At 34.8% G+C, this 11385-nt stretch overlaps 1 pseudogene; it reads left to right on the forward strand.

The window, feature by feature from the left end:
• LOC100684799 overlaps positions 1-9662 on the forward strand; it is a 133166-nt pseudogene extending 123504 nt beyond the window's left edge.
• Positions 9663-11385: the final 1723 nt, after the last annotated feature.

The following is an 11385-nucleotide window of genomic DNA, read 5'->3' on the forward strand; positions in this document are numbered from 1 at the left end:
ACAAGGGAAAAAAAAATACAGGCCAATATCCCTGATGAGCACAGAAGAAAAAATCCTCAACAAAATATTAACAGATCAAGTTCAACAATACTTTAACAGGATCATACACCATAATCATGTAGGAGTTATTCCATGGAACCAAAATAGTTCAACATCTGCAAATCAATCAGTGTGATACACCATATTAACAAAAGGATAAAAATAACATGATCATTTTAATAGGTGCCAAAAAAACATTAGACAAAATTCAACATCCATTTCTGATTAAGAACTCTTGACAAAGTAGATATAAGAAGAACATGATAAAACCCATAGTGATAAGTCCATACCTAATATAATACTAATATAATACTAATATAATACTAATATAATACTAATACTCAACAATGAAAAGATGAAAGCACTACTCTCACCATTTTTATTCAACATAGTATTGGAAATTCTAGCCAGAGCAATTAGGCAAGAAAAAGATATGAAATGCATCCAGGTTGAAAAGGAAGAAGTAAAACTGTCACTATTTGCAGATGCCATATTATATGTAGAAAATTATATATAAAGATTCCACAAAAAATATTAGAACTGAATAAAATACTACAACTGAATTAGAAAGTTGTATGTCATACTGAAATCTGTTGCATTTTTATTCACAAACAATAAACTATTGGAGACATTAAGAAAACAATCCAATCTACAAGTGCATGAAAAAGAATAAAATACCCAGGAAATTTAACCAAGGAGGTGAAAGACCTGTATACTGAAAACTATAAGATTTTCTCTTTATTACTGATTTTAAGTAATTGGATGATGATGTTCTTTTGTTTCTTCTTCTTCTTCTTCTTCTTCTTCTTCTTCTTCTTCTTCTTCTTCTTCCTTGTGCTTCTGATTCATTTTTTTAGTGGGCTTCACACTAGGCATGGAGCCCAACATGGGGCTTGAACTCATGACCCTGAGATCAAGACCTGAGCTGAGACCAAGAGTTGGGACACTTAACTGACTGAGCCACCCAGGCACCTCTATGCTTGTAATTAATTTAGCTTTTTTAAAAAAATTATTCATTAGAGACAGAGAGAGAGAGAGAGAGAGAGGCAGAGACACAGGCAGAGGGAGAAGCAGGCTCCATGCAGGGAGCCTGATGTGTGACTCGATCCCGGGACTACAGGATCACACCCTGGGCCAAAGGCAGGTGCTGAACCACCCGAGCTACCCAGGGATCCCCTCATTTAGCTTTTGAATCAATAGTTGTTTTTTTTTTTTTCATAAAACTTGGAAAATTTTTAGTATCATTTATTTCAGGATTTTCTGCATCTCCCTCACATTTGGTTCTGTTATTTTTCAGTCTACTAATTCTCAAATGTTTATTGCTGGGCAATTTTCAAGTGATTGGTATTTTTTCTCCTGGCATGATAGTCTTGCTTTTATGGTGCCTGATAATAGTTTTGTTCTTGTTTCTTTTTTATTTAGTTGTCACATATTGCAAATTTTATTTTGCTGGGTTGTAAATATCATTGAATTTGTTTAAATATTATAAAACTTTGTTCTGGGATATGGTTCCTGATCCTTTAGAGTCTTGCTTTTAGTCCTTTTTAATTAAGAAGACAAGAGTAGTGTTGGGTCTAGGGTTAATTTTCCTTTATTAAACTAAACTCTTCTGAATACCTTATCCAGTGTTAACAAGTGTTCCCAGTGTCTACTCTGACAACTGGGGACAGCTCCTATTCGCTACCTTTGGTAATTAAAGTAGTTTCTCTCTCTTCTCTCTCTCTCTCTCTCTCTCTCTCTCTCTCTCTCGTTCTCTCTCTCTTTCCTCCCCCCCATTTTCTTTCTTTGTTTTGTTTTCCCTCCAGCCTTGGGTAGTTACTTTATATACATGAGCTGATCAGATATTCAGCTGAATGCTAAGAAGAGACTCTTCAAAGTCTTCAGAGCTCTCTCTCTGTGCAGTTCTCTCCCTGCCAGCACTACCTTGGAAACTCTAGTTGCCTTAGTGTTCATAAAAGCCCAGTCCCATTTCATAACTCATGTAGACTAGTCATGTAGGCTAGTCTGTGTTTGCCATCTCTTTGCAGTAATTGAAAACAACTTTGGGGCACCTGGGTGGAACAGTTGGTTAAGCCTCTGACTCTTGATTTTGGCTCAGGTTGTGATCTCAAGATGGTGAGGTCAAACCATATGTGGGGCCCATGCTGGGCATGGAGCCTGCTTAAGATTCTCTCTCTCTCTCCCTCTGTCCCTCCCTGTTGCTCACATCTCTCTCTTTCTCTCTCTCTCAAGAATTTTTTTTTTTAATAATATAAACAACTTTGCAGAAAAGCAGCAAAAATTGTTGGACTCAATTTCGTTATTTTATTGTCTTTTTTATCTTTACCTTTCAAGGATTACAGTCTTTTTTTATCTGATATAACTTTATTAAGACCCACTATTGCATAGGTCTTACAAATATTATGCTCTTCAGGCTGAAAAATCTACTGTTACTGTTCAGGTTTCAAGCTGTGTTACTGCATCTTGGTCTGATGTTTCCCCTTATTTCATTTTCCCTTTTCTTACTCTTTCTAAATTGACCTAACCCCTGTTTTGAAAACATACTCTTAGGCCAAATTATTTAATTCTTTTCTTTCACTAATCAAGTATGAGTTTTATAATTTTATAAGCTAAGACAGCCCTGCCATGTCACTTATTCAAAGGTGGATCAGTCTCTGCATAGCTCATGTGACTCTCTTATTCAGTGTTGTTAAAGGACAGTGCCAATTTGTTTTGTCATGGTAAAAGTGTTTCTATGTGGCCAGATTTTTAAAAAATACTGTACATAAATATATATACATATATATACATTTATGCATATATATGCATACATATATATACATATAAATATATGTGTATATATAGTGTGTGTATGTTTGTATGCACACGTGTGTCCATGTCAAAATATATGGACATCTATAATAGATGAATGTTGTGGTTTGGGAAGATTGTCTTATGATTTGATCAGATACAGTACAATAAATTTATTGCAAGAGTTTCAGCAGTGGTGAGCAAACTTTTTTAAGTGCCAGATAGTAAATATTTTAGGCTTTGAGGGATGTATGACTTCTGCAACCACTCAACTCTTTCATCCTAGTGAGAAAGCAGCCATACATAATACAAAGAAATGGGTATTACGGTGATGCAGTAGACTTTATAAAAACAAGCAATGAACCATATTTGACATGTGGGTCATAGTTTTCTAATAACTGAGTAAGAGAATGTCTTGTATATTTATAATGGATATAATAATTTTCACGGCCCTTATAGGTAGTAAATACTTTGGAAGTTTACATGCATATGGGTATATGTTTTCTTAATGTGCTCTTCAAAATTATTTTATTTTCTGTAGTGAGAAAAAAAGTCACATTTGGAGCCATATTAATGCCATATCTGAGACCTTTCAGTAATTATAAGGAAATTGTTTTATTTAAAGAACAACAGCTGCTTGACAATTTTAAATTTGTTTTTTGGGCAAGCAATTTGCTATGGGCAAACCTACATATAGAATTTATTGAAACTTTTTAGGATACCTTGAATATTTTCTTTAATGCCTTTAATATCCAGAATTTTAAAAAATGATATGTCTTAATTAGATAGGATATTAGATTAAACTTTTAGAAAAACACTAATAAAATTGACATGGTATTTGAAATTGTGAATATCTTATTGATCAATTTACTTAATTCCTCAAACAGCAACAGTGCTTTTCAGAAAGTTTTTTAGGGGGTTCTGTTCACTGTGGTACTGTTTGTGGTTGGGAGAGTCAATGATAAGATAAATATTGAAAGTCATTATTATAGTATTCTTGAGAGAAATGGACTGAATTTTCCCCCCTGTGTCTACTTTCTAAGTCTGTAATACTGTCACAGGTCTATACATGTTGTAACCAGCTAGACCTTACTGCCATGGAAAAGACAAAAGAATAATAAATTATTTAAAAGGAGCAAAGGAAAGTTGGAAATATTAATAAATTATTATTGACCTCAAAGCCATAAGGAATACAGGGAATTCTAATATATAATTCTTACCTTCACAGATCTTAGATTAAAATTGATGATGCTTGGATTCGATATCACTTTACTCATATTCTGTCATAACTCTTACTGTCATGCAATGTACCAGGTACTGGGCTGGGCATGAAGAATACAAAGACAATTATATTCCCTGTTCTTCTGACAAGTGAACTGATGGTTAAAATATAAGTTATTATGTGTTACAGTAGGAAATACACAGAATACCATGTAAGAATACAAAAGGGGTTAAGAACTGAGATTGAAAGATCAGAAAAATTTTGAGGGAAAGAAAATAATGTGCTATGCAAACCAGAGAAACTTGAGACAGGATAGAATGTACTTCATATCAAAGGCCCAAACATGACAGATAACATGATCCATCAGGAGTACTAAAAGTGATTGAGTATGGTTGTAACATAGAATGTAAGAGTGTTGGTGATGGGAGGTAAACCTGGAGAAGTAGAAGAAAATCTTGAATGCTTTAAGCAGGAGTTTAAAAGTATTCAGTAAATACATGCAAAACCATGAATAAATTTAAGTGTAGGAGTACTATGACCGATTTTGATTTTTTGAATAATATTTTAACTGAGTTTTTGGGAAATTAATTTGAATGGTGAAGATCTTATTAGAAGAATATTCCAGCAATATAAACAACAAATGATAAGGGATTGATCTAAAGCCGTGTTGGTAAGAATGTTAAAATGGGGTTAAGATTTCATGGACATGTAGGAGGAAAATTAAATAGAATATGTGGTCTGTTTTTAAGTGTTATTAACAATAATAATAACCTATCTAGGGGTACCTGGATGGCTTGGTGGTTGAGCATCTGCCTTTGGCTCAGATGGTGATCCTGGGGTCCTGGGATCGAGTCTCACATCAGACTCACTCTGGGGAGCCTGCCTCTCCCTCTGCCTATATCTCTGCCTCTCTCTGTTTCTCTCATGAATAAATAAATAAAAATTTTGAAAATAATAATAATAACCTATCCAGGCATTTCTACACACTGCCCAGTGTGATAAGTATTTTATTTAATCATCATAAAGACTTTAACAGTATGAAGCAAGTATTATGATATCAGATTTATTAAAGTTATTCTTCAGATCTGGCTTGGCTGGCAATAAAGTTTATACTTTTAAACACTCCACTATGCAACATGTATTTCTATACAACAAATGCTTGTTTACTGTAGGCCAGGGTCTATTATAAGTACCTTTTGAATATTAGCTCAGTTTCAAATGTGTTGTTTGATATACACATCAGATAATAATGATGAAGTACTAATAAAAGTGTGTGTGTTGAACGTATAAATTTTATACGCATCAGCCTGTAGTTACACAAATATTTCAAAGAGAGTAAGGAAATGTGGAGCAGAGATTATCTGCAGCTTTTCTGGAGAAACTGGCTAGAGAATACGAGCTCTGAAAGAAGACAAAGAGAGACAGAAATGTAATTTCTTGGAAGTCATATAAGGAAAAAAGTAATAAATGAGATACAAATTATAATATTCTCACCTCTGGCTAATTTTAGGTGATATATGGACCATATTTTCCACTGGTATTAGTAATATAATCATCTATATCATTCATAGGGTGATGGGAGCAGAAGACCACTTGCAGAGATTTGAGGTAGTAAGGAGATTATAGCAGTTTCACTTGAGCTGGGTCTGCAAAGACTGACATGACATGAATTATAAAAGAGATGGTTTGTTAAGTAAAAGTGGTTGGAAGAGTGTCAAGAATGGGGTAATAGGCATAGTTACAATTACAAGCCAAGGAGTCCCTGGGTGGTTCAGTGGTTGAGCATCTACCTTTCACTCAGGTGGTGATCCCGGGGTCCCGGTATCGAGTTCTGCATTGGGATCCCCACAGAGAGCCTGCTTCTTCCTCTGCCTATGTCTCTGCCTCTCTCTGTGTGTCTCTCATGAATAAATAAATAAACTCTTTAAAAAATAATTACAAGCCAAGATTCAGAGAGAAAGTATTTCAAATATGTTCAAAGTATAGGATTTAGCTTTCCAAAATGAAGATACAATTAAGCACACTTTCCCCAATGGAATATTAAAAATAATTGGTTACTTAGGGAGACACAAGTGATGAATTGCTGCGGACGTCCTTGAAATGGGTCAAATGAATCTCATGAATCAGGCATGGTGGGATTTGCTTGTGTCTGGAAACAGGTCACTTTCTTTCCTAGAATTTTATTACTTGCAAAATTTAAGGATTTTTAAGGAGAGGAATACTAATACTTCTGTGTTCAATTGTCTATGGGTGTTTAGTGAGAAAGATTTATGTTCAGTATTTAAAATGTTAGAAATTATTATCTGAAGTAAAATTTAGGTAAAATATCTATAGCACTAGAAAAATACCAAAACTTTCTTTCATCAATCATAGTTCCTCTGTGTTTAAACGTAATTAAAAATGTGTTTCATGTACTTGGATACAGCTAACTCCATTTCATAATTACACTCAAGTCTCCAGTGTAGGTCTTTGCTAAGCAAAAAGGAAAAGCTATAGGTTTTCTTTTCCACTTTTTAAAAAATGTATATAACAGACATTAGGGAAAGAAAGACTAATAAATCACTGGAACCTGCATACTATATATATAATATATATACATATAATATATATATATATTCAGCCAGCTGTCAGAGGCTATGCAGCCAAGAACCTCAAATGAGCTGACCTACTTATAGTTTGGTGCAGTGTTCTCTTTTCCATCTCAGTTAATTATACCTTTAGAGATGATTCAGATTTGTGTATAAAAAAAAAAAAAGAAAATCCTCTTTTTTCTGAGTAATTTTGATGACCTTATATTTCTTCTGATACTTCTCATTTTTTACTCTTATTTTTTACTCTAAACTAGTTCTTTGAAGAAATTTTCTTTTTAAGTTTTTTCTTTTTCATTTATAACTACTGAATTTTCTGTGTCAGAAAGGAAAAGTCCTTTAAGTTGGAGAAGTGTTGGCAGTCGAGTCTCTGCAAAGTTTATCAGTGTCATTTTGCTCCCCAGAGAGATAATTTTCTCTCATTTCCCAATTGCCAAATGTATAGCAGAGAATGAGCTTATACAAGTTGAAATATAGAAAACATGTGAGGGCTAGAAAAAGGGACTTAAATTCTCTCCTATCATCACTGTCTTTTAATCTTTAAGTGTATCTGTATAACTGTCTATAAAGTGAGTGATAAGATTTTTCCACTCTCACTTTCATACTAAAGGAATTAATAAACTATGTCTTCTGAAATTATTTGGGGTTTCGACAATGAAAATCTTAGCTAATATATATGAAATATATATGAATAATATATTAATATGAAATAACATATATATTTATATATGTCATGTCACAGTGTCACAGTAAAATTTTTAGGTACTTACATGTAATTCTACAGAGAGATCAGTTTGCAATATGGCATATCTATGCTTAACACAGTGTCATGCACATATAGAAAATGAGAAAAGTAGGAAGCGTATGAAATGACAAATGTTCGATACATTTACTTTTATGTATCAACATGTTCCTATACTCATTAATATTTTTAAAAATCAGAGAATATTTCTATAGTAGTCAGGACATGGTAAGCTACATTATGGTATCAAGTAAAGTCCAAAAACCTTAATGGATTAACAATATTATCTCTTATTCTTCCTTTATTTTAAGTCACATATAGGTTTGTATATGGTGACAGATGGTAGCTACACTTGTCCTGAGCATAGCATAACATACAGTGAAGTTGAATCATTATGTTTTACACATGAAGCTAATGTAACACTGTATCAACTCTACTCAAATATTAAAGTTTAAAACAATGAAAAATATGTAAACAAAAGTCACAGGCATGCCCTTTTGAAGCTATTTTATTTTGTTTTGTTTGCTTTTGTTTTTGTTTTAAAGATTTTATTTATTTTAGAACGAGCACAGCAGGGGGTAGGGAGAGGAACAAACTCCACGCTGAGAACAGAACCTGATGAAGGGCTCAGTCCCACAACCCCCAAGATCATGATGTGAGCCAAAACCAAGAGCTGGATGCTCAAACAACTGAGAAATGGGGCACCCTGAAACTATTTTGGACACATGGATTTGTAACTCTTCACAATAGGTAAAAAAAATATGTATATATAAACTCACTTTCATTTACTAGATGTAATTGAGACAAGAGATATTAGACCTTGTCTATCTTTAAATTTTGGGAATTAGGAGCCCACTAAGATGCACTGTAGCTTAAAGCCACTCAAAGCTTTTGCTCTATCACAAGGAAAATGAACTCATTTGATAAACTCATAGCATTGTTTATAAATCCTCTTAGAAGTACAGTTCTCAAAAATAAAGGTTTAAAAAAAAAAAAAAGTTGATCGAACTTTCCAGAACGCTCTGTGAGACGTGGAGGAGCCCCAGCTGCCCAAGCTGTGCCCAACAACGCGCTCCTTCCCACTCCCCCACACCCTCCTCAGTGCTCTCACCGGCTGTAGAAAACGGTGAAAGAAACCACTTACTTACTATGATGTTTTGGCGGTCAAAGCCGATGCCACCCAGAAGGAATTGAAAAAGGCTTACAGGAAGGAGAGAAGTTTAAACAGATTTCTCAAGCTTACGAAGTGCTCTTTGATGCAAAGAAAAGGGAATTATATGACAAAGGAGGAGAACAGGCAATTAAAGAAGGTGGAGCTGGTGGTGGTGTTGGTTCCCCCATGGACATCTTTGATATGTTTTTTGGGGGAAGAGGAAGGATGCAGAGAGAAAGGACAGGTAAAAATATTGTACATCAACTCTCAGTAACCTTAGAAGATTTATATAATGGTGCAACAAGAAAACTAGCTCTGTAAAAGAATGTGATTTGCAATAAATGTAAAGGCCAAGATGGTAAGAAAGGAGTAGTCGAACGTTGTCCCAATTGTCGAAGTTACTGGAATGCAAATAAGAATTCATCAGATAGGACCTAGAATGGTTCAGCAAATTCAGTCTGTGTGCATAGAGTGCCAGGGCCATGGGGAACGGATCAGTCCTAAAGATAGATGTAAAAGCTGCAACGGAAGGAAGATAGTTCAAGAGAAGAAGATTCTAGAAGTGCATACTGACAAAGGTATGAAAGATGGCCAGAAGGTAACATTCCGTGGTGAGGGAGACCAAGAACCAGGACTGGAACCAGGAAATATTATCATTGTTTTAGATCAGAAGGACCATGCTGTTTTTACTCAGCGAGATGATCTTTTCATGTGTATGGATATACAGCTGGTTGAAACCCTGTGCGGCTTTCAAAAGCCAGTATCTACTCTTGACAACCGAACCATCGTTATCACCTCTCATCCAGGTCAGACTGTCAAGCATGGGGATATCAAATGTGTGGTAAACTGAAGGCATGCCAATTTATCGTAGACCATATGAGAAGGGTTGCCTAATCATTGAATTTAAGGTAAACTTCCCCAAGAACGGCTTTCTCTCTCCTGATAAAATTTCTTTGGCTGGAAAAACTCCTACCTGAGAGCAAGGAAGTGGAAGAGACTGATGAAATGGACCAGGTAGAACTGATGGACTTTGATCCCAATCAGGAAAGACTGCGCGGTTACAATGGGGAAGCATATGAGGATGGTGAACATCATCCTAGAGGTGATGTTCAGTGTCAGACATCTTAATGGGATCAGTGAATAACACTGCTGGTATTTTATATGCAGTAGTGAATGAGTGAAGGATTATAATCATAGCTCATTATTTGCTATTGTTTTTGTTTTAATATTCAACTACAATACAGTTTTAAAAGTTAAAAGAAGAATAAACTCAAATATAAAAGCTCTGACTTTGCCCTGTATATGATGGCTTCAGTGTGCAAGATACGTTTAATACTTGTAAAAACTACTTAAAAAAAATCTCCCCTAGCATTTGTTAGGCCATACCTTATAATTGATTGCAGCTCTATATATATGAAACAGTTCAGACTCAAATGCTAGGTGTATTGACTAGCAGTGTTTGATCCTTAATTGTTAAACTATGAAGTTAAAACTTGTATTTAATTGGCAATCAGACAAAGACTTTATTAATTTGCAGAGAAGTGTTGGTCTGTAGTTATGTTAAATGGGATTCATTGTGATGCCTCTGCATTCCATTGCCTCAAGTGTTACTTGAAGATGACATGCTATGTAATTTGGCCTGTGGTATCAGTGATAGGAAGGATACCTCTCTGGGTAGGTATAAAAAGAAGGGGTTTATCATATGCTGCTGCTTGAGGGCTTGCATTTGTAGAATTGCATTCCCCTCTGCTATGCCATCTTTAAAAAAAACTATATATATGTGTGTGTGTGTGTGTGTGTGTGTGTGTGTGTGTATGACAGTCCTGGTTACATTTTTTTCCTTCTCTTTGGACTATGATAAGCTTCAGAGTAGTGACTTCGGGAGCAGGGTAACTTAGAGTGAAGAGACATTTACGTGGAGAAGTTAATTTACAGTATGAGACAGGAAGATGTCTTCTAGGTATGTGACAGGCTTACTTTAAGTCATTTAACTTATGCTCCAAAGTAACTGTAATTTAATGTTGGTAGTATAGCAAATTATGATGAATAGCTTTAATTGTATGTTTAAAAGTCATGTTCACAAGTTTGAAATTTATAAATGTCTCCTTAATATGCTGATTACAAAGCAAAAAAAAAAAAGTTACTTAAAACAAATTAGCAAACACAAATACAAACATAAATTAGTATTTTAATTATTTGAGACATATTAACTACTTAACACTGGAAGCATATTTTAGGACAAACATAATTGAACAAAATTCTTCTGCAAAACTTTTAGTATTCCAAGTTGTGACATGCCATGTTAATGGTTTAAATTTAATCCAACTGTCAAGGGTTATGTTTTCTTTAAGTCCCAGTATTTATTTTCTATGTCCTTCCTCCCTCTCTCACATTCATCCAGAGGAGTATGTTCTGTCCTTGAGAAGCATTAGCATGAGATTTGGAAGAGAATCAACACCATTTTATCTTTCCCAACAGCAGAGATGGCAGTTATGTGGATTTCTCAGGTTCAGTCTTTTTTCAGTGTCTTTTGTTGCTTTATCATGCATCCACTTTATAGTGACAGTTTAGACATGCAGAAGTTTCCTGGAAGTTCTTGATTTCTGAGTTGCAAATACTGTCTTAAAGGTATTTAATTGTGATAGACAGAATAGTGACTACCAATCCATAACTAACAACAAAAAGAGGTCCATGCCCTAATTCCTGGAGCCTGTGACAAAGCAGGCACTGCAGTTATGATTAAGACTAAGGAAATTAAGATGGGAGAAATTCCTGGATTGCCTAGGAGGGCTAATCTAATATATTAGTCCTTAAAAGCTGAGAAACATTCCTGTCTGGGGTTAGAGGGAGA

This window comes from Canis lupus, chromosome 11, assembly GCF_011100685.1.
Source record: "Canis lupus familiaris isolate Mischka breed German Shepherd chromosome 11, alternate assembly UU_Cfam_GSD_1.0, whole genome shotgun sequence".
NCBI classification, from domain to species: Eukaryota; Metazoa; Chordata; class Mammalia; order Carnivora; family Canidae; genus Canis; species Canis lupus.